A 19,467-nucleotide genomic window follows, 5' to 3' on the forward strand; every position below is an offset into this window, starting at 1 on the left:
GTTTTTGGGTTGTATGTGTAGGATTTCCATGTCTGTATTTATGTTATTGTATGTGTGGTTAGCATTAGTTATGTGTTCAAAGAACACATTAAAGCAATAACCAGAGGACACAATACATCTACATTTGCCGAACATATAACTAATGCTAACCACACATACAATAACATATATATACAGACATGGAAATCCTACACATACAACCCAAAAACCAAAAACTCAACACACTAGAACAATATGAAATATACAGACACACTAAAACACACCCTAATCAAATTCTCAACACACAGATCAATTTCAGAACACACACACTATTTGACACAATTCTTCATCACACGAACGCACCCACACAACAGGCAGCGAAGTTGAGATAGCGCCGAGATCTAGTAGGCTCTGAGGATGGTGTCAAGTAGCACCGAAACAGCTGTAAGCCGCACATACTTACATAATTAACACGAATAATATCGCCATTTAATCAATTATTGACAATATTCAAGTGTTAAAAGTAGTGTACGAAAGATTCAACATGGACCACAGATTTGTTCTCAGAAATCTAACATTGTTATCAATGTAAAAATGAACTAGTGTTACGAGACCAAACTGTTGTGTTTAGAATATTAGAAATGTTTCAATGTAGCAAATTTGACAGATGCACGACTGTCTACAGAGATGAGAAAACGTTTGCATATGAATAAGCCTCACAAACAGATGAATATGTAGCCTAATCACGTCGGCCGCACATTCCTCCTACATTCCTCGCACCTGAACGTAAAACATAAACATAATATATTACGTACAACAATTACAAGACTTCATCTGATGTCCTTGCCAGTCACTTGTCACATTTACATTTCTGATCAGTGGCGGCTCGTGAAGAGTGAAATTGGAAGGTTGCATAATATCGGGTCGTAAAAAAGCACATAAATGAAGAAAATCCCATGCAATACACTGTATAAGCACAAAATAACACAAACTATCCTTATACACGTACCTGAAAACTTAATGCTTGTATATCGAAAGAACTTGCATTTTTTTAGCTGAAGCAAATTCTTCAATAACTTTCTTGTTTAATTCAAGAATGTCACGAATCACTTCCTTCTCCAGAGAGAACAACTAATGCATTCAATCTTTCATTTCCCATTGAATTTCTTAAAAGTGTTTTAATACGATTAAGGGTTGAAAAACAACGCTCACTTTCGACTGTTCTTTCGCAGAAATTCTGTCCGCGTGTTTTAATATTTCTATTGTAAATACTTAACTCCATTCATTACAAAACACCAAATAATCTATGCAATATAAATCACAAGTTATACACACGGAACTTATTTAAGAACCAAAAAATATATATATATTTTTTATTTTAGTAGGTTATTTTACGACGCTTTATCAATATCTCAGGTTACTTAGCGTCTGAATGAGATGAAAGTGATAATGGCGGTGAAACGAGTCCGGGGTCCAACACCGAAAGTTACCCAGCATTTGCTCATATTGGGTTGAGGGAAACCCCGGAAAAAACCTCAACCAGGTAACTTGCCCCGACCGGGAATCGAACCCGGGCCACCTGGTTTCGCGGCTAGACGCGCTAACCGTTACTCCACAGGTGTGGAAAAAAAAAAAAATATATATATATATATATAAACTACACTTCTTAACTTTACTGACTAGCGGTTTCCTAATGTATTTATTTATTTTTACAGTATTATATTGTAAATTAAAGTTGATACACACACTGCCGCACAGACCAAAACACGAACTCAACTAATCCCTTTTTTCAGTTACAAACTTTTCAATTGAAGTGAGACAGTTTATCACCCTCCGCATCAACAAAGTTGTGAAGCCACCGGCGTGGCTTAGTTGGTTAAGGCGCTTGCCTGCCGGTCTGAAGTTGCGCTCGGGCGCGGGTTCGATCCCCGCTTGGACTGATTACCTGGTTACGTTTTTCCCGAGGTTTTTTCCAACCGTAGGGTGAATGCCAGGTAATCTATGGCGAATCCTTGGCCTCATCTCGCTATCACCAGTCTCATCGACGCTAAATAACCACGTAGTTGATACAACGTCGTTAAATAACCAATTAAAAAAAAACAAAGTTGTAAAATTTCATCCTCCAATCAATGTCACCCACCTCGCCCGCTGCCAGCCAGTGCCCCTGCATCTACTTCAAGGACGAATGTATTTTTCTGACAATATGCCCAACGGTTAAATAACAGGAGGGTATCTCTGTGATACCCGAGGACCGCGTTACGGAATGCGCGCTGGTTCGAGTCCTCATGGGGGAAGAAATTTTCTCATGAAATTTCGGCCAGTGTATGAGACCGGTGCCCACCCAGTATCGTGCTACGATAGGTAGCGAAATCCGTTGGGGGGATCATCGTACTAACCACACGATACCTCCATTCTGGTTGGATGATCGTCCACCACTGCTTCGGCATGTGGGCGTGAGACCAGCAGCCGGCTGGTCGGTCTAGGCCCTTCACGGGCTGTAGCGCCACGGATTATTATTATATCTCTGTTATACTGGCAGCACGGACGCTGGGTGTTTGCGCTCCTGACCACTGAATCTCTACAAAAAGCGTGCTATTAGATTGAAGCACAGTAGAATGTAACTTGCAAAGAAGATCCTGGTTTAATAACATTAAATACAAAACATTTACATCTAAATTAATGGCAGGACAGGAAGGGAGGGCGCGTGACCTTGTACCCTTTCAAATGAGCCGCGCCAGCTTCTGACGTCAGTATTCTGTGTTACTCGATTCTAAGAAAACTCTCGAAAGAGAGTAACTCGAATATGAAGAGCTGCGAGATTATTACATCAAGAATAGGAAAGTCTCTTGATTTACACGTTTCAAAGTCCAACTGCGAGCTGAATATATTGCGAGACAGAAGAATTTTTGCTATTGTTATCGCATCAACAAGAAGCATGTGGACAAGTTGCGTGACTGTTGTCCGTTAAAAACACTCTTGGAAAATTAACCATTAAGAATGGAGATGTGTGAAATTTAAATCATTTCCGGTCAAAAATCACTTTCTTGTTTTACTTAAAAAATAAATCTGTGTCACCAAAGTTTTGGGACCCTACCACACTTGGACTTGCCAGTAATGTAATTTTAAGGCCCAGTCAAACAGAACGCGGACGGGAGGATCGCAGTCCGCCACGGACTGAGGAAGTGAAACAGAACGCGGACGGGAGGATCGCAGTCCGCCACGGACTGAGGAAGTGAAACAGAACGCGGACGGGAGGATCGCAGTCCGCCACGGACTGAGGAAGTGAAACAGAACGCGGACGGGAGGATCGCAGTCCGCCACGGACTGAGGAAGTCAAACAGAACGCGGACAGTGCAGGACGAACCAGTGTGGAAACAGTTGTTGCCAGGTGCAGTAGGCCTACTCCTTGGAATTTCTCGATTTGTTTCTAAATTTGTTTGTACTTTTACTTTCGTTTTTTCTCCTGGATTAATTAATATGTCCAGCAGCTCATCAGACGAAGAAGAATCTCTTCTTCTGTTCGCTTTGAGCCGTTCATCAAAGCGGAAAAGAAAAAGGAAGTGGGTGCATGAAATAAATGAAAAAAGAGAGGAACTAGGCAATTTCACAGACTGTGTAATTAGGAACATTAAATCCAGACGTTTGAGATGGGCAGGGCATGTAGCACGTATGGGCGAATCCAGAAATGCATATAGAGTATTAGTTGGGAGACCGGAGGGAAAAAGACCTTTAGGGAGGCCGAGACGTAGATGGGAGGATAATATTAAAATAGATTTGAGGGAGGTGGGGTATGATGATAGAGACTGGATTAATCTTGCACAGGATAGGGACCGCTGGCGGGCTTATGTGAGGGCGGCAATGAACCTCGGGTTCCTTAAAAGCCATTTGTAAGTAAGTAAGTGTAATGAACTGAATTCGTTTGAAGACCGTTTTTACGACTATTTTCGAATGTCTAAATAAAAGTTTGAGGAATTACATAGCCTTATAGAACCAAAAATATTGAAAGTGATGGAGGAGACCGATTGGAACGAAGGAAAGACTAGCGATCTGCTTGAGGTAAATAAAAGATTTTGGTTTGTATTTTAAACTGTATTTATTACTAATCAACTGAAAAATAAGCACGAATATACAAAAGAAAACACGACTCAGAAAACAGTATTATTTCGTAGACAAAATTACTATTGAGAAGTACTGTTATTTCCCTCTTGTGGTTTATTTACGAGCTTCAGTACGTTTTCGTACAAATCTTTGCAGAAGAAGCAATAGTGGCAAAAAACCTAATGACGTCGGAGGTGTGGTAGCTACCTCCAAGTCAGTATAATTAATTTCATTGGAAGGATATATAATTAGGATTATCTGACCACGATGAGTTGATTGAAAAAGAAAGGAGACGATGGAGATGGAGTCTGGATGCCGCGTATCATATAAATGAGCATTTTCCCGCACAAATTCAATTAATTTTTGCGTTTCATCGGCCATTTTCTACGAGATGCCCGCCGCGAACTCTGTGGAAAAACACAACTGCCTAACAGTCTGCCGCGAACCACACGGTTTGACTAGAATGATGCATTCTAACGTAATACAGAGTTCGCGGCGGACGGTCCGCCAAGTCCGCGTTCTGTTTGACCGGGCCTTTCGAGAGGAGAGGAGAATTGGGAGGACAAATTTAAAAGGTACGCAAAACACGTCCTTGCAAGGGGTTGGGGGCTGTAAGAAACTAACTATATGAGCTCCAAGCCTGTTGGCCACTAGTCTCACTCCGGAATACGCTGCTCCACTGAAGGAGCTCTAGAAAATTTTGAAGGGGAAAACCGAAAATGGACGTAACCTCTTAGGTACCACATACGCGAGGGGGATGGAAATGTGATCAAAATGATCACGGGACGGGACGAGGAGGAGATTCCGGACCTTTAATGACTGTGCTCTTTAAATACTTCGCTGTATACTTTGAAAGCCATTCTTCGGCACACAGTCTGCAGTTGGAGCGAACTACAGTATTCTCAGTGTTCTCTAAGACGGTGTAGGTGTTTGTGAGGCAGTCGTGGCTTGTAGAAGAGTCGGAACAGAGTGTTTTATCTCTGAGCTAGTTTATGAGCGTGGTCCTATTTATAGTTTTGGTGAATAATCTGCGATGCAGTGCGGAAGGAGATGGAGTTTTCTTGTATTTCCAGAAGCTTTCAGTGTTGAACGTTGGTAAATGCGTGCCGTTTGGACGTTTCGGATATGAATATTGAACGTATGGGACGATCCCACCTACCTGCGCACCAATTCCATAGGACGTTTGGGACGGTTACAGAAACAAAGTTCTCTCTCTTATTTTATTCAGACTTCGAACTGCCAGGTACTTTTAACTCATACCCTGGTATGACTAAACATGTAGAACTATTGTGACCTTATTATCATAGGTGGGAAGTTCGTACCAAAACAGTAGCCTAGATTTCAGTTGAGAATTACGCGCCTCGCCCTGCAGCATTCATATTATAGTGAATGGCGTGAATTTTTACATTTTCATTAAATTCTATGTTGCATTTGATCTGGAGTTCTTCCATCTAGGAATAGGGTTCTTTTACTTTCCGTACCTTCCACCGGCTTATACATATTCCGTTCCATATTAAGACATCGATCGTACAAAGTCATGGTCCTGGGCCGGGATTAAACTCTCGAACCTTGATATAATTATTCCACTACGAAGGACGACATGTCAAACGTTCTATCACATTTACTGTTGTAACTGTGTCCAAAAAAAACTCGTTTAATCAAGCTTGCATTAGCGTGTCTGTAAATTACGCATTATTAACGCTTAACAAATCCCTATGTCTTACGTCACACTTAACCTTCTACTTTATATATTAAAAATAGAATTACCGTAGTACTCGAAATCCAACATGAATAGTAAATTCTGTATTTAAATAGTGTTTCAATATTACATTCAAAATTTTGTACGTAAATATCAATCTTCGGGCACCTTAAATTAAAATTTCGTAAAAAAAAAAATCTTGAAAAAAAACACTAAATTTTGAATGCATTCGTGCTAGAAGTAAAATTTTCACATATGTACATTTCGCGTTATTTCAAGACTTTAAACTTATGATATTTTGACCTGGAATAGCTTGAAACATAAAATGTTTTCATCGGCTGGAAAACTGTATTTCGCGAACCCGTGGTTTTCGAAAATTGGATATATTCACTGCCGAGCGGGCTAGCGGCGTGGTAGAGGGCTGGCCTTGCATTCGGGAGGTCCGCGGTTCGATCCCAGAGGCTGGCAATCCTAACTGAGGCTTTTCATGGTTTCCTCAGTTTATTTCCAGGCAAATTCCGGGATTGTACCTCTTGAAAGTCCGACCATGCACGGCGATCCTTCCCTTAATCCTTTCATATGTGTGAGTGAATGCTGTGTAATGTCTTAAATGTTTGTGTTGTATCGGAGGTGGCCCTGGCATTGAGCTGAATCCTCATCCGGGGAGGCCCTCCATGTCCTTGTGTGGTCAAAAAAGTATGTATGTGATCCATAGATTAATTCCTCTCCCGACAGGTCGCGGCCCTGTAAGGCCCGGGTGGCGTGGGTCGTCTAATAAGAACCTAAAAGGGAGAGGTTAAACTAAGGGAAAGAAGAAGAAGAAATCTTCACTAATTAACCATCTCAAAATTAAGCGCAAGCTACATGTTGAATTGTACTGTTCAGAAATCTAACCGCAGATTAAACGTTTACGATTATTTGTAGTTTGTTTTTGTGAACACCATAGTGCGAGCCTAGTTAGCCTATGGAGGTCTATGTAAAATTATATATTGCATGCAGTACTTTGTATCATGTGTAGAAACAATGTCCTATGAGAATTACAGTTATCTTTGTAAATCATATTACATTAATTATTCTGCGTCTAATAATCTAAGTGCCTATTTTAAAAATGATTACATGATTTTCTGTTTTACAAATACGCCTAATTTTAGTGAATATATTGTCCTCTACGACGAAACTATTTTGCTTTAGGTAAGATTATTTAAATAATTTAAGACCTAAAACACCGATCGAGTTGGCTCAGATGGTAGTGTTTGAGACTCGTATTCGGAATGTCCCGGGTTCAAACCTTGTGGCCGGCCAATCTGACTGAGGTTTTTCATGGTTTCCCTCTGTCACAAAAGCAAATGCCGGATTGGAAATTTACATACCATGATTCATCACCGCCTCAGTCACCATATGATAAACATTAATCAAAATCTAAAATCAGTTACATGAACACAAACCATCTACAACATACAATTTGAAACAGGAACTCAACTGGTACACCCACAGATCCTAAACACGCGATATATGTAACAGATGTTAAAGCGTGTATAAATCAACTTAAAAAATACCTAAAATAGTGTTTAACAACGCTCTTCGTAAAGAATAATATGTGAGCTCATAATCCTGAGGTCGAGGCAGTTTTTAAAGTATAGCCTACAGTATACACAGTGAAATAATTGTTATGTGAATAGTTACGTAAACATAGTATCGTTTTGAGCGAATGAAGCATTTCTTTACCTGAACTGTGCAGGTTTCACATACCAATCATTATCCTTATGTTCGAAACATCTCCGCTGAGGTCATTTTGGCTTTTCTATAGTACGCGACGCTGAAACTTTTAGGTTAGGTTAAGTTAAGTTAGCTTCGCTCATAATTAAGGCTCTATAGAGAGTCCTACTCATAATTGTTACGTCATAATATATATATTTTTTTCGGTATTCGCGTTAACTTGGGTTGGGTTAGGTTAGGTTATCATTTCTCATAAATTGTTACCGTCGTAAAAAAATATATATGTATATTTTTTTTTTGGTATTCGCGTTCATTTTGAAGTGTTCTACCTCTTTATTTCGCGTGTTAAATAATCACTTTTACGTTAGCTCAGACGTCTCCAAAAGCGTACTCGCGAGTAAGCCCCTGAACGGAACCGAAGCCAGTACGTAATGAGCGCGCTCCGCCTCACCCATCCCCACCTGTACTGTACTCAATGTTTATGCGCAAACGAAGAGCAGTGGTGGACTGCCATTATCATTATGTTGGTCGGAGTGTTCCACCGTTTCACAATGTCTTCTAATGATGGACGTAGTACATTCAAGGATGAATAGGAAGACAAATTTTTTCTTAGTGGGGACAATGTGAAATGCTTCATTTGTTCGAAAATTCTTAAGGATGTGTTAAAATTCAACATGCGACAATACTCGACTCTTCAGAAAGAATATCATACAATTACAAGGATGTTGGACATGTGAAAATAATTTATTTTGGGGCTATCTGTATAACTGTTGGTTATACATAATAATCAGTATATTACAATACGTTTACACTCAGTTCGGCATGACATAGTTTTTCGTTTAATTTTGGGTGAAATGCGTAGGCCTACAAATATTTTGAAAAATATATATAAATAGAAAATACAAACACAAATCACACACGTGTCCTCAGTCTTACACAAAAAAAGTTTCTTGCTAGCTATGTTCTAGCTTGGAATATTGGAAAATCTATGAAGCCCTTTACAGAAGCATCATTTATAAAATCGTGCATATAGGACGTTACTAAATTCTGTGTCAGAACAAAGTCAGAGTTTAAGAAAATTAAATTGTTTCCAATTACAGTTCAGAGAAGGAATTTCAAGATTGTAAATGTAATTGAATCTGAAGTCGAAACCACAATTCACCAGTTTGTACCTTACTCACTTGCATTGGACGAAGGCACAGATAGAAACGACAAAGCTCACCTAGCCATTTTCATCCGAGGAGTTAATGAACATTTTACTGTGTCTGAATGTCTTCTAGATGTAATTATAAAACACAACTGGAGAAGATCTTTCCAGGCACTGAAAGGCACCATAGAACAGAAAAGGTTGAATTTACAATGGCTTGTGTCAATAGCAACAGACGAGGCTCCAGCTTCATAGTATGTCAAAATAATATACAAATGTATGATATTTATTCTTTTGATGTTATTATTTGTAAACATAAGCAGACTGTTGCCGCGATCCCCTACTGATCGCTTCCATCTGTTGAGGTACGAGTCTCTTCCCCTTCTCTAGCGTTACAGCACACTGTGTTCGGTGGGCAGTATCGAGAGCACGAATGACGATACGCTTTTTGGAGACCTCTGGGTTAGCAACACCGATCAATTACTTCCAATTTTTAGCTATTTTCTAATAGGCTACGTTTTCAAGTTAACTGACGTGCTATATGAATTCTTGTCATTCGAAACTATCTTCCCTCTGAAAATTAGACAATTTTCCCACTTTCTTCGTCAATAAAAACCTTCAGTGTCGTATGCTATAAAAAAACCCCGTTGTTTTTATTACATGTATGTAATTTTGTCGTATATAAATACTGTAGGCCTATTAGATGAATATTAACTTTTACATGTTCCCATTGAGATGTGAAGAACATGAATAAATATGATGTGTACAACAGCTTTAAATACTAGTAGTATGAGTTGATCATTTTTCTACAACATCGTTAATGGTTTCATCACTCTTGTACAATATATATTACTTACGCAATCGTTTTACCGTGATACATGGCTCGTCGTAGAGCTCTGCTCTCCTACTCCAGCTTTGTAGCGATCCTCTCTCTCTTATTGCTGCATGTACACTGAACAGCCACTGCGCCCTCCCTAAGTAATTACGTACGTAGGTGGTATAGGTCGAAGAGACAGAGTTTCCTACACTTCAACATACAACATCATTATTTATATAGACAGCGCCGGTCTGTTATTCTTATATCTGATTAAGTGAAATTTTTGTATCCATAATTCATTCATTCATAGTTCTAAGGGCACAAAGCCAGCATTGGCCAATCTTCCGTATTTTCTACCTTCCTCTTAGTCACCGCATAGTATATCTTAATGTTGTTTCTCATCAGCAGGCTTCGAGACTTCGGACCCAATAGAGCAGTTCAGTGGGAAATCCTCATAACGACGTACTGAGTATAGTGGTAAAGCGTACAGTGGGTGGGGGTACTGTAGAATGAATGCCAACAAATCTGCAAAGGAAAACGCTCGGATTTGAAGGTTCTGACAAATAATTTGGTTTTTATACAAACCTATTTTCAAACTATGTCTTAAACTATTACACGGTTAGAAAAGTCAGAGGAAGAGATGCCGGAAGCCCTCAAATTAATTGAGGAAATGACGCAGAGATTTAATGAGACACTAAGTACACCGGTTACTGAACTTGTAAAACAGAAGTGGAAATCAATTTTATGTACAAATAACGGATATGGAACATTGTGTAATGTAAACAGCACATTATTGGACGTAGAGTCACCCTAGAATAAAGGACTGTCTCTTAGAGACTGCAATGATGTTAGGTTTCTTCGTTTTGCTCCTATCACATCATGCGACGCAGATCGCAGCTTTTCACAGTACAAACTGTGTTTGGCAGTTAAGCGAAAAAGATTTACGTTTGAGACACTGAGAATGTATCTTGTAGTACATTGCAATTCGGTACAGTAACTGCACTTCCTAAAGACGACCAATAGGATAAATGAAGAAATTAAAATTGCTACATGTTTATTTCCACCATTAACACTCTGTATAATTAAACATAAATGTTTATAAAAGACAGGAGAATAAATGCTTTTCACATTCTTTTGACATTGTCATTGTGTAATGTATATTTACTTTCAGAATGTCCATATGTGTGTGTTCCTCCATACTACCGTACTCTATTCTAAACAGCAACGTTGTAACCTCAACACATCTCTACCTTTCACTACCTGCAGGGAGTCAACAACGTATAGTACATGCACAGTAAACTTATTGTATCGGGTCCCAAGTCTCGAAGCCTGATCATCAGATTCTGATATCTTCTTCTGTTCCGAAATTTATCCCGTTCACTATTCCTTCCAGTGCATCCTTCAGTAGGCAGTTTCTCCTTAGTGACACAGCCAATGTAATTTTCTCTTCCTGATTAGTTTCACCTACTCTCTCTAGTACAGCTTTATTTCTTATTTATCCATAATAAGGAATAAACATATGCGGGAAAGAGTGCGTATATTTTTTGTAATAGCCGAAGAAGTAGGCTATAACATGGTGATACCATTACTTCTCCTTTATAAGAGGGTGCAAGACTACAATGTACATTGTAGCGTGTGTGGCCTTGAAAAATCATCTGGCTAAATTGAACGAGGTCAACGAAAAAGAGAAGAGTGGCTCAGAAAAAAACTAAATTACCCAGCAACAAGGACGTCATGCAATCCTAATGTCTGAAGCAAGGCCGCCTACTGAAGCTTGTTTGACTTCAACACGGAGGCAAGAACTTTCCGTTCCGCAAAGAAATTTTACGATGTAACATTTGTTCGGATCAAATTTCTGCACATTTAAGGAACAAAACTAAAATTCTTTCAATCATTTTATTATCATATTATCTTAAATTGACCGAGCACTCATTCATTTAGTATGCTGCCCAAGGGAAGGTCTTTCACTGCAAACCCAGCTTTCTCCAGTCTTTCCTAATTTCTGCCTTCCTCTTTGTCTCCTCATATGATCCATATATCTTAATGTCGTCTTTCATCTGAAATCTTCTTCTACCCCGAACTCTTCTCCCGTTCACCATTCCTTCCAGTGCATCCTTCAGTAGGCAGTTTCTTCTCAGTCAGTGACCCAACCAATTCCTTTTCCTCTTCCTGATCAGTTTCAGCATCATTCTTTCTTCACCCACTCTTTCCAACACAGCTTCATTTCTTATTCTGTCTGTCCACTTCACAAGTTCCATTCTTCTCCATATGCACATTTCCATTCACTTCACTTCACTAGTCTCTTCCTTATTTCTTTTTCCAGAGGTCGCAGAAGATGCTCCTTTTTCTATTAAAAGCTTCCATATTGGGAATTAAATCAATGGCTTTCCCAAAACACGCTATGAAATGTTTCATATAAAACAATTTTTATCTCGGAAAGAAAGCAAAAACTAACAAAAATTGTATGAAACTTTTTTTAAAAATATCTCAAAGAATAACCCCCTGAAATCAATGACATTACTTTCGGTTCACTTTGTATGCAATGCAGTACGATTATGCGATTCTTAGTCTCTTCAAATAAGAGAGAGAGAGAGATGGAGAGCTAGAGCGAAATAAGACCGCTAATCGAAGACGCAGGTGTAGCAGCTGAAGGATGAAGATTGACTAACTTCTCTAGTGAAATAAATAAATACATAAAATAATTAATTAATTAACGATCAGACAAACATAAAATAAAATGAAATAAAATAAAATATTGACGGGCCCTTTATTTAATATACTTGTGTGATATGCAATACCATATCTCTGTAATTTTTATCGGGTGTGAACTAGAATAATTAGTTGTGGACAATATCAAAATTGCTTTATGGTAACTCAAACTATATCATTCTATTTTCGAAGTCTTGAAAGCATACAGACCTCTACCTCATCCCTCCCGTTCGCCTGCATGCAGTCTGAAGAAGCACCTTTACTTTTTTACTTTTAAGGTAATTTGAACACAGTTACAATATTTTGAAATTAAGTGTATTAACAAAAATGCACAGACTGTCCTGAGGCAATCATTATTGTCTGCACCATGGCTCAGATATTAGGGTCTATTGCAGCCGTGGCGAAAATGTCATCGTGCGCCGAGCCACTGTGTAACCTGCAACGTGTATAGCACCTATGGAGGGAGGCGGACACGGACTTATTAACGGATTTCATTTTCCTTATGTCAAGCACTTAAATGTAATTTTACACAGTATAACGTTACAAACTAATGTTTAGTACGTGTAACGAAGAAAGAAATGAACAAAAAAAAAATAGGACACATTAACACAACCTATTAATTGTCTTCAGAGTTTCAAAATCAGGAATTATGTCACTTAGTGCCGGTCATAGTTGATCACGAAGGTATTTGTCCGTCAGTCGTGATCTAAATTTGGTTTTTACTATTTTTATTGTTGAAAATAATTTTTCACAAACGTAAGTTGGAGCGAACATGGCTTCAACAGAACAAGCGAAAGAACGAACATTTGTCAAGTCCTTACATCAAGCTTTCATTTAACATGATATTGTAAATCTGTGAGTTTAAATTGAAGATCTAACGGCATTATTCGTACATCTGCTGAAAAAGGATCGACGTACAGAGATAATAATAATAATAATAATAATAATAATAATAATAATAATAATACTTCACCTTTTAATGTTTCATGAGTGGCATGTAGTATAATCTGTTTTATGTTATACAACCGTTTCCTCGTAATACTTGTGAACAAATCAGATTTAATATTGTCATCATATTGGCAGCAAAAAATGCGTCCTCCCATCCTACTTGAAACTTTTGTTTTTGTAGAGGTACATGGTTTCGAGAGAGACATTGCGACGATACGCCACTCGCAGGTCAGAGACAAATAAGCAAATGGAACGGAGTTTGATTGCAGTGAGTGAGAGGGTGGGGGTTGGGTAAAGCAGGAAGTAAGAGAAATGCACAGCTATCATTGCGAGCCGCAATGTGCTCGTGAGTCACATTTTCGCCACGGCTGGTCTATTGTTTTAAAACCTATCACTCCTCAGGAAAGAAGAAAATTGCCTATTAGTTGCTTCAGGACTTAATACTTGGTATTTAATTGAAATTTGAATATTTATTAGTACATCAGTATTTCCTCAATTATCTAAATACTTGCACATGTTTTCTTATAGTCTCGTTCCTCATTGTCTGTGAAATTGGCATTTACACACTTTCATAATGATCACTACCGCCACGTGCTTCAAGGATTGAGCCATTTTTCCCGAGTTGCTTGAGTTATACCATAGGGCTAAACACATTAATTAGTTTGCGAGAGTGTTGACGAATATGACTTGTCTAGCGCAAGTATACCAACTGAAATAACATAAAATAAATACAAAATGAATTTTCAATTTCACTGAACAATATTTTTGATACAGTGAACCCAGTGTTAGTATTTTGTTCTTTCACTTTTTGTTAAATTTCACTCCTTGTGTACTTTTTGATCTGGCAGAATGTAAGAGAAGGCCCTATGGCCTAACTCTGCCAATATAAATAAACACTGTAGCTGGGATATTGTCTTCACAGTTTTCTACCAATTTTGCGTCCTTTAATAGAAGCCATATTTCTACAGAATTACGAACACGTGGTTGATTATATGTATGAACATACACATACATGCAGGCTGTATAATTTTCTTAGAAAATGGTAATATCCATATCAAAATTACGGAAGTATGTCGCGAGGATAGATAAAGCGATTCTCGTAGTGAACTAGTCGATCTTAGCAGAGACAAAACTCACACTATTCAACGGCTTGGCTTTTCCATCCTTCATCCTCAACTCGGCAAATAAGTGGCGGAAACAAGTGACGTCGTGCCGAAATAATAAACATCACGTTTTCGATTATATAACATCAACTTACGTAAACATGAAGCACACTCTACACGTAAGAGCGGTAATCAAGATGAGGATACTAAGCTTGTTGTTTGTTAAAGCAACATTTGAAGGTTTACACATGCATTCTCAGATGCAATAAAACAGTCACTTCCTCCGTTTATTTATTTCTTATTTTGTTTTACAAAGAATTTCCAACTGCTTCCATGGTCTGGTGGTCAGCAAGCTGGTTTCCAGATCTGGAGGTCTCGGTTTCAATTCCCGGGCTCGATTCGCGGGGAATTTTCCTTTCTGAAGTCTCTAGAATCTAGACATTGGTGAGTGCGAGTGTGACGAGTCTTCAAATAAAATACAATGTATCACGGCTGTCGCCCTAGAGCATATATACCCAGATTGCTCGGCGTTATAGGCTTTGACGATAACTTTTATCAGGTTTACTATGCTGCCATTTAGTTGTTACATAAGGAGTCACGTCATAACTCCCATTTGAATTGCATTAGCGACTGTACTGCCATCTCGTGTTCGTTTACGGCGGACGGTTGGCGATCCTGGAGGTTGTTCTCTTCAAAGTGCAAATATCGGTTCACGTTTCGAAGTAGGGTAGACCAGGGTAATTATAAACACTTTTCACTGATTTCAAATATATTTCAACATCACACAGCCCTCAGTAATGGTAAGCATGACAAAGAAACATTGTGTTATTTTTAGATCTTTCTTTTCCCTGAAAATGGGTTTAAAATAATAAGGTTGACTTTTTTTCATCCTTTAATTGCTAGTTTACATTTATACCACCTGTTTACATTTACCCTTTTGAGAGGGGGTAATTGTAAACACCAATTTTCGCACGGGCTATCAGACACTGAACATTTTTTGTTCTGTTTCAGAAGAAAGAGCTGTACTCCTTCCAACTACAATTTTGATCACTGGTACATTTCGTCCCTTTAACCTATGATATATGACGATATAGGAACTCAGTACCTCTCCTGAGCTCCACGATAACTGTAGTTACTATTTTTCACATCTGTGACAACCCTCTTTAAATCCTCCTACAGTGTAGTTGGGTAGGGGATTCTTTGATTACTGAATAGTACGAAATGTAACCATAGTGAAACATGTTTACAATTACCCCCAAGCAATTAATACTATGGGGCAAATGTAAACACGTCATAATTTAATGAACTGATCTCAAAACCACTATAATAAATGTTAACTATTATACATTACTCATAAAAACAACATATTCTTAAAAAATAGCACTGTACGTTTACTTACAATGCCAGAAATGAAGGTGAAGCAAAATTCTTTCTCAACTTTTTTTGTAGACTCTTACAAAACATTTTTTCACAACTAAGCAGTTACTCCTATTTGACACCAAACTGCTTTGTAGGTTAGCCAACATGTTAATTTAAATATTTCCACGAATTAAAATTTTTATATTGACAGTTTTGTATTTCTCACAGCATTTGTTTACAATTACCCCATCTATCCTAACATAGTTGACAAGTAACGCACTATATCATCTCCACCATAAAAAAACGAATTTCTGTTGAGCGTAATTTTTTATTGGGTTATTTTACGACGCTGTATCAACATCTAGGTTATTTAGCGTCTGAATGAAATGAAGGTGATAATGCCGGTGAAATGAGTCCGGGATCCAGCACCGAAAGTTACCCAGCATTTGCTCGTATTGAGCATAATGTAAAGCAGATTAGAAAGATATCAGATTGTACTGAAACTAATGGCAACGGCCATACCATGTCCAAGTCAAGCAACATTGGGCATGGTCAGTACTTGCATGGGTGATCTCGCTGGTCTAGTTGTTAACTGTGCTTGCTCCTAGACCAGAGTTCCAGTTTCAAATCCTACTGACGCCGCTGAATTTTCAGATGCAAGAAGTCCTGTGTTAGGCATCCATCGGAGGAGGAAACCACTGGCCCCAGGTAATAGATTTTGCAAATGAATGAAAATTAATAAAGGCAAAAATTATGTGTTAGGTCCGCCATTATTCAGTTTTGAACTGTCTTTTAAGAGATATCACAAAGATAACTATTATGAAACTCTCTAGGACGAAAGAATGACATGTTGATTCGAAACCTCATTGACCCAATTAAAAAAAAACGTATTTTGTTTACAATTCAAGAAAAGTAGGTGAAGGCTAACGAACTGTAGACTACACAATATTTCAAGTGACTTAATTTATGAAGTAATAGCCTACGTAAATCTTCAATTTAACCGTTCGTAATGAACGAGAGACAACGTAGATTTGACTGGTGCGTCTATTCAAATCCTTTCTAATATAGGAATGTTTGTCCATTGTGAGTGCGATATTCTATTTTCGGAGAATTACGTTTGTGCCAACCATTGTTTATAAGTAGGCTTCGTATTCCATCTACCTAAAGACTGAAGTTAAAGACACATTGGGCATATAGTACGCCGAACACAGGTAATGCAACGGATAAGGATATAAACAAACACGTCGTCGCTGCGTGTTCGTGGATTACAGTCAACTCCCGACATTCTGAAGTTATACTAGTGTGAGTATACTTGCTTCAGCCGTGATGTTCATTTTCGTCGTGATCTTTGCAGTGAATAATAACGTGCATTCGTAAGTTACGGAACTTGAACATATGCAGATGTCACTTGAAATGATTTTATATTTCAAGAAATTCTTTCAATAGCACATGGCGTTATTGGTTCATGATGTAGTACAAGATATTCGTATTGTTTGATATTTTTTCGTGTTTCATTAAGATATTGCATATGCCGCTCATCACTGAAAATCCACTAATTTTCTATGCACTTTCCTAGAAATTCCCTAAAATATAGATTATTTGATTTATTAATTGGGATGTTGGCACTGAACATCATGGTAGGCTATATAAATCCATGCAAAATATCGAGTTTGCATCTCCATAATTTTCAGATTGTGATGGTACTGTTTTTTTTTTTTATTACGTTCAACACACTTTCTATGCCTTTTGGTATTTCATTGTCTTTCAGTGTATTGTTTTTGTAATTTTTACGTTTATTTTACACACTTTATATGTAATGCTGTCTATATTGACAGTGAAAATATTAGTTCAAATAGCCTCAACTATGCCCTGCAATATTACACGCTTGAGCGCCTTACGTAAGGCAGGCGTTTACCTCTGCAATCAACCACAAAGATGTAGGTATTTAAATAATAAGACTAATAAGATCAGTGATCGATAAAACTACTCACTATGACCAAATACTCTATGACTGCGTCCAGGTTTTGACTTTCTAGTCTACAGGAAAAGGGCACAGGATGCGTCACTATTTTGTATACGAACGTACCTGTACCTGTGCTGTGACATCACATATACTTCGAATCGGGCAACCTCATTCCAGTTTATAGGTAGCTGAATTACGAAGCCTATTTATAAGGTATATCACAAGCGCCAATGACGACATAACTAAAGCTCCAAACTAAACATAACAGCGATGAATGAAAGCATCCAAAAGAAAGATTTGGCAACATTACTACAAAGGTGTATCTTGCATAGTGCGAAAAAGTTACAAGTACCGGTATCCAAAAGTGTGTATAATGGGCGGTGGTGAAATACAGTGGAGGTGTATTTATAAAGCTAGTTCAAGAAGAATTGTAACTAATGACAAAATCACGTTGTAAGCCAGTCTGGAAATCATGCACATGTAGCATTGAACGTTCAGGTACTAGATAGCCATGTTTCACCAGGTAGCCTAATAGTAGTTTTACGTGTAAAGCAGAGGATTAGTTACATGAGAAATTCAGCAAGATAATACGGCATTAGTTAAGTGCGACAGAAAATACTTCGTTGAATTCGACAGCCATTTTGAATGTTCGAGTGACTATGAAGAGGAAAAGGAAGAAATCACTTCCTTTTGCTCCCAAAAATTTGAAAAATATAAAAAGCTGTATTGCTATTGAAATATATGAGAGGTTCACAACCAGAGTGGACCAAGTCCATCTGGAATAGTTCTGAGATACTGAGTCTTAAAGTTCCTGGCTCACGCTTAGCAACCTTCACCTTCACAGGAAATGCTGTTCTCCGTGGAGTAACAAATGAGTTTGTATGTTATGGCAATGAATAAATCTAAGTTTTCTTCATCCGAGATTGTATTAATCCACAAACTGATCACTGGTGGACTTGGTCCACTCTGGTTGTGAGCCCTTCATATAGAAGCAGAGTTCTAATAAATGTGAGCAATTTCTGTGTGTTGGATATTGATAGTGAAATCAATTCAGAGTAATTTACAATTCGTATGCAATCAGCTTATCGATATTTTAGCAAATGGTACATCTATATAACATGTCCAAATATTTTTTTCGCAACTGTTTGAGCACAATCGTTCTATTTCAAATCATATTTATCATACTAGTCAATGTAGGAATAGAATTAGCTTATTTCCGCAGTAACCAGACAACTTAAAGTCATCCCGGGCACTACATGCACGTGCAACTTGTAAACAGACATGGCAACATCGTCCCGTTACCATGGTTACGCGCCTCTCGTGATTGGTTGAGTTTAATGGTTGCCATGGTAACATCCTAAAGGCATCATAACATGTCAGGTCGGAAGTAGTTTTGGACACAGCATAGTCTCAGTTTGAGAAAAAGGAAATAGGTACTACTGGACCACACTTATTACTGTACTACGAAGTACAATAGTACAACACCATCGTGTAAGTCATAAACTGAGACATACAGGGAGAGAACAGAATCGAGAAATAATTATATAATCAAATCATTGTTAGAATATCATTTTTCTGGAAGAGATAATATTGAAACAAGGGAAGTTTCAAATAAAGAGATACTTACGCCATCACAGGCAATTTTTCATAAAATAATCTTAAAACGCGAGCTTTCAGTGCATCCTGGTATGGACAATATAAATGGTTATGTGGTGCGAAATAAACTTTTCTGTTGGCCGTGACTGCTGCTGTCGGAAAAAAAAGAACAATGTGTCTACTGAAGGAGTCAGCGACCTGAAAAATGTTTCCAGGGGAATTTTAACACATATTTCTTCAGTTGAGCATAATATGCTTGCTTCATCACATTCAGTCACTGAAACAAACTCACAGCATAGCAACTTTTTGGTGAGTGACATTTTTCATTAATAA

At 38.1% G+C, this 19,467-nt stretch overlaps 1 protein-coding gene across 2 annotated transcripts in view; it reads left to right on the forward strand.

The window, feature by feature from the left end:
• Cpr (Cytochrome P450 reductase) overlaps positions 1–19,467 on the forward strand; it is a 155,703-nt gene that overhangs the window by 42,568 nt on the left and 93,668 nt on the right. The gene's annotated exons all lie outside the window — the stretch shown is intronic.

The sequence above is a fragment of the Periplaneta americana genome, chromosome 17 (genome assembly GCF_040183065.1).
Source record: "Periplaneta americana isolate PAMFEO1 chromosome 17, P.americana_PAMFEO1_priV1, whole genome shotgun sequence".
In the NCBI taxonomy this organism is placed as follows: Eukaryota; Metazoa; Arthropoda; class Insecta; order Blattodea; family Blattidae; genus Periplaneta; species Periplaneta americana.